The sequence below is a fragment of the Acinonyx jubatus genome, chromosome A1 (genome assembly GCF_027475565.1).
Source record: "Acinonyx jubatus isolate Ajub_Pintada_27869175 chromosome A1, VMU_Ajub_asm_v1.0, whole genome shotgun sequence".
NCBI lineage: Eukaryota > Metazoa > Chordata > Mammalia > Carnivora > Felidae > Acinonyx > Acinonyx jubatus.
This window is the reverse complement of record NC_069380.1, coordinates 185,075,724-185,081,723: the sequence shown is the minus strand read 5'-3', so window position 1 is coordinate 185,081,723 and position 6,000 is coordinate 185,075,724.

The following is a 6,000-nucleotide window of genomic DNA, read 5'->3' as shown; positions in this document are numbered from 1 at the left end:
TTATAGCATGTATCAGAATTTCATTCCTTCTTATGGCCAAATAATCTGTTGCATATATAGATCACATTTTGTTTATTAATTCTTCTATTGATGGACACTTGGGTTATTTCCACCTTTTGGCTATTGTGAATAATGCTGTTGCAAACATTGATGTATAAGTATCTGTTTGAATTCCTGCATTTCTTTTGGGCTTATCTCTAGGAGTAGAATTGGTAGATCATATGGTAATTTTATGTTTAATTTTTTGAGGGTATATTTTTTCTCAGTAGAAATTTTTGAAAGGATTTTCAAATTGCACTTTGTAAATTTACTTGGCTACTTGCTATTATTTAATTCAGGATTGGTTATTTTAATTTTAATTATATAATATTATTATTACTATTTTTATTTTGGTAATCATCTAGCACAATCATTTTCATATTTATGCATATATCAGAATCACTTGAAGGGCTTGTGCAAACAGATAATTGGGCTCCATCGTCAGAGTTTCTGATTTAGTAGCTTTGAGGTGAGGAAGCAAATAGATTTGCTTTATTATCGTTATTTTTTCAAAGACTGGTAAGTATCTCATTGTGTGGATACACCATAATTTAATTAATCATACCAAATCAATAAACTATAAGTTGTTTGCATTGTTTTCCTTCCATAAGCAAAACTTCAGTGAACGCCCTTCTGTACCAAGGGTTCACACTTCTGACTGTACATTAGAATCACCTGTAGAGTTTTACTATTCTTATGCTTGGACCTACTACGAGAGGTTCTGATTATTGGTCTGAGTGCTGCCCAGACATGAGGATTATTTATTTTTAATATTTATTTTTGAGAAAGAGAGACAGAGAGAGAGAGAGAATGAGAGAGGGGGCAGGGCAGAGAGAGAGGGAGACCCAGAATCTGAAGCAAGCTCCAGGCTCTGAACTGTCAGCACAGAGCTGGATGTGGGGCTCGAACTCACGAACTGTAAAATCATGACCTGAGCTGAAGTCAGACGCTTAATTGACTGAGCCACCCAGGTGCCCCAGGCATGGAGATTTTTAAAAATGTCCTCAGGTGGAGGAGCTAGGGAAGATGGAGGCGGAGGAGGACGCTGGGCTCACCGCGTCCTGCCGATCACTTAGATTCCACCTACACCTGCCTAAATAACCCAGAAAGCCATCAGAAGACTAGCAGAACGGAGTCTCCAGAGCCAAGCGCAGACGAGAGGCCCACGGAAGAGGGTAGGAAGGGCGGTGAGGCAGTGCGCGCTCCATGGACTGGCAGGAGGGAGCCGGGGCAGAGGGGCAGCCCACTGGCCAAGCAGAGCCCCTGAGTCTGGCTTGCAAAAGTGGAGGGGCCAGGCGGAGTGTGCTCTGACAGCAAGCAGGACTTAACATCTGGAAGGTTATAAGTTAACAGCTCTGCTCGGAGAGCAGGAAGGCTGGAGGACAACAGAGGGAGAGTTGCTGAGCCCCGGGATGACAGAGCTCAGTTTGGCGGGGAACAAAGGCGCTCGCCAGCTCCATCTCCCTCACCCATCCCCCAGCCAAAATCCCAAAGGGAACCAGTTCCTGCTAGGGAACTTGCTTGCACTGCGCAAACACCTAACGCTGTGCTTCTGCAGATCCATCCCTCTGGTGGCAGGTCTGACTCCCTCCCGCTGTCACAGGGCCCCTCCTGAAGTGGATCACCAAAGGAGAAGCAAGCTAAGCCTGCCCCTCCTGCCCCCGTGCACCTTGCCTATCCACCCCAGCTAATACGCCAGATCCCCAGCACCACAAACCTGGCAGTGTGCAAGTAGCCCAGACGGCCACGCCACCCCACAGTGAATCCTGCCCCTAGGAGAGGGGAAGAGAAGGTACACACCAGTCTGACTGTGGCCCCAGCGGTGGGCTGGGGGCAGACATCAGGTCTGACTGCAGCCCCACCCACCTACTCCAGTTATTCAAGATAGCACAGGGGAAGTGCCCTGCAGTTCGGCACCACTCCAGGGACTATCCAAAATGACCAAACGGAAGAATTCCCCTCAAAAGAATCTCCAGGAAATAACAACAGCTAAGGAACTGATCAAAAAGGATTTAAGCAATATAACAGAAAGTGAATTTAGAATAATAGTCATAAAATTAATCGCTGGGCATGAAAACAGTATAGAGGACAGCAGAGAATCTATTGCTACAGAGATCAAGAGACTAAGGAATAGTCAGGAGGAGCTAAAAAATTCTATAAATGAGCTGCAAAATAAGATGGAAATGACCACGGCTCGGATTGAGGAGGCAGAGGAGAGAATAGGTGAACTAGAAGATAAAATTATGGAAAAAGGAAGCTGAGAAAAAGAGAGATAAAAAAAATCCAGGAGTATGAGGGGAAAATTAGAGAACTAAGTGATGCACTAAAGAGAAATAATCTACGCATAATTGGTATTCCAGAGGAGGAAGAGAGAGGGAAAGGTGTTGAAGGTGTACATGAAGAAATAATAGCTGAGAACTTCCTTGAACTGGGGAAGGAAGAGGCATTGAAATCCAAGAGGCACAGAGAACTCCCTTCAGACGTAACTTGAATTGATCTTCTGCACGACATATCATAGTGAAACTGGCAAAATACAAGGATAAAGAGAAAATTCTGAAAGTAGCTAGAGATAAACGTGCTCTAACATATAAAGGGAGACCTATAAGACTCGAGACCAATCTCTCTACTGAAACTTGGCAGGCCAGAAAGGAATGGCAGGAGATCTTCAATGTGATGAACAGGAAAAACATGCAGCCGAGAATCCTTTATCCAGCAAGTCTGTCATTTAGAATAGAAGGAGAGCTAAAGGTCTTCCCAAACAAACAAAAACTGAAGGAATTCGTCACCACTAAACCAGCCCTACAAGAGATCCTAAGGGGGATCCTGTGAGACAAAGTACCAGAGACATCGCTACAAGCATGAAACCTATGGACATCACAATGACTCTAAACCCATATCTTTCTATAATAACACTGAATGCAAATGGACTAAATGCGCCAACCAAAAGACATAGGGTATCAGAATGGATAAAAAAACAAGACCCATCTATTTGCTGTCTACAAGAGCCTCATTTTAGACCTGAGGACACCTTCAGATTGAGAGTGAGGGGATGGAGAACTATTTATCATGCCACTGGAAGTCAAAAGAAAGCTGGAGTAGCCATACTTCTACCAGACAAACTAGACTTTAAATTAAAGGCTGTAGCAAGAGATGAAGAAGGGCATTATATAATAATCACAGGGTCTATCCATCAGGAAGAGCTAACAATTATAAACGTCTATCTGCCGAATCCAGGAGCCCTGAAATATATAAAACAATTACTCACAAACATAAGCAACCTTATTGATAAGAATGTGGTAATTGCAGGGGACTTTAACACTCCACTTACAGATATGGATAGATCATCTAGACACATGGTCAATAAAGAAACAAGGGCCCTGAATGATACATTGGATCAGATGGACTTGACAGATATATTTAGAACTCTGCATCCCAAAGCAACAGAATATACCTTCTTCTCGAGTGTACATGGTACATTCTCCAAGCTAGATCACATACTGGGTCACAAAACAGCCCTTCATAAGTATACAAGAATTGAGATCATACCATGCATACTTTCAGACCACAGTGCTATGAAGCTTGAAATCAACCACAGGAAAAAGTCTGGAAAACCTCCAAAAGCATGCAGGTTAAAGAACACCCGACTAAAGAATGAGTGGATCAACCAGGCAATTAGAGAAGAAATTAAAAAATATATGGAAACAAACGAAAATGAAAATACAACAATCCAAACGCTTTGGGATGCAGCGAAGGCAGTCCTGAGAGGAAAATACATTGCAATCCAGGCCTATCTCAAGAAACAAGAAAAATCCCCAATACAAAATCTAACAGCACACCTAAAGGAAATAGAAGCAGAACAGTCAGCCTAAACCCAGCAGAAGTCAGCCTAAACCCAGCAGAAGAAGAGAAATAATAAAGATCAGAGCAGAAATAAACAATATAGAATCTAAAAAAACTGTAGAGCAGATCAACAAAACCAAGAGTTGGTTTTTTGAAAAAATAAACACAATTGATAAACCTCTAGCCAGGCTTCTCAGAAAGAAAAGGGAGATGACCGAAATAGATAACATCATGAATGAAAATGGAATTATTATAACCAATCCCTCAGATATACAAGCAATTATCAGGGAATACTATGAAAAATTATATGCTAACAAACTGGACAACCTGGGAGAAATGGACAAATTCCTAAACACCCACACGCTTCCAAAACTCAATCCAGAGGAAATAGAAAGCTTGAACAGACCCATAACCAGCGAAGAAATTGAATCAGTCATCAAAAATCTCCCAACAAGTAAGAGTCCAGGACCAGATGGCTTCCCAGGGGAGTTCTACCAGACATTGAAAGCAGAGATAATCCCTATCCTTCTCAAGCTATTCCAAGAAATAGAAAGGGAAGGAAAACTTCCAGACTCATTCTATGAAGCCAGTATTACTTTGATTCCTAAACCAGACAGAGACCCAGTAAAAAAAGAGAACTACAGGCCAATATCCCTGATGAATTTGGATGCAAAAATTCTCAATAAGATACTAGCAAATCGAATTCAACAGCACCTAAAAAGAATTATTCACCATGATCAAGTGGGATTCATTCCTGGGATGCAGGGCTTGTTCAACATTCGCAAATCAATCAACATGATACATCACATTAATAAAAGAAAAGATAAGAACCATATGATCCTGTCAATCGATGCAGAAAAGGCATTTGACAAAATTCAGCAACCTTTCTTAATAAAAATCTCGAGAAAGTCGGGATAGAAGGAACATACTTAAATATGATAAAAGCCATTTATGAAAAGCCCACAGCTAACATCATTGTCAATGGGGGAAAACTGAGAGCTTTTTCCCTGAGATCAGGAACACGACAGGGATGTCCACTCTCACTGCTGTTAACATAGTGTTGGAAGTGCTAGCATCAGCAATCAGACAACAAAAGGAAATCAAAGGCGTCAAAATTGGCAAAGATGAAGTCAAGCTTTCACTTTTTGCAGATGACATGATATTATACATGGAAAATCCGATAGACTCCACCAAAAGTCTGCTAGAACTGATACATGAATTCAGCAAAGTTGCAGGATACAAAATCAATGTACAGAAACCAGTTGCATTCTTATACACTAATAATGAAGCAACAGAAAGACAAATAAAGAAACTGATCCCATTCACAATTGCACCAAGAAGCATAAAATACCTAGGAATAAATCTAACCAAAGATGTAAAAGATCTGTATGCTGAAAACTATAGAAAGCTTATGAAGGAAATTGAAGAAGATATAAAGAAATGGAAAAACATTCCGTGCTCATGGATTGGAAGAAGAAATATTGTCAAAATGTCAATAGTACCCAAAGCTATCTACACATTCAATGCAATCCCAATCAAAATTGCGCCAGCATTCTTCTCGAAACTAGAGCAAGCAATCCTAAAATTCATATGGAACCACAAAAGGCCCCGAATAGCCAAAGTAATTTTGAAGAAGAAGACCAAAGCAGGAGGCATCACAATTCCAGACTTTAGTCTCTACTACAAAGCTGTCATCATCAAGACAGCGTGGTATTCGCACAAAAACAGACATATAGACCAATGGAATAGAATAGAAACCCCAGAACTAGACCCACAAACGTATGGCCAACTCATCTTTGACAAAGCAGGAAAGAACATCCAATGGAAAAAAGACAGTCTGTTTAACAAATGGTGCTGGGAGAACTGGACAGCAACATGCAGAAGGTTGAAACTAGACCACTTTCTCACACCATTCACAAAAATAAACTCAAAATGGATAAAGGACCTGAATGTGAGACAGGAAACCATCCAAACCCTAGAGGAGAAAGCAGGAAAAGACCTCTCTGACCTCAGCCGTAGCAATCTCTTACTTGACACATCCCCAAAGGCAAGGGAATTAAAAGCAAAAATGAACTACTGGGACCTTATGAAGATAAAAAGCTTCTGCACAGGAAAGGAAAC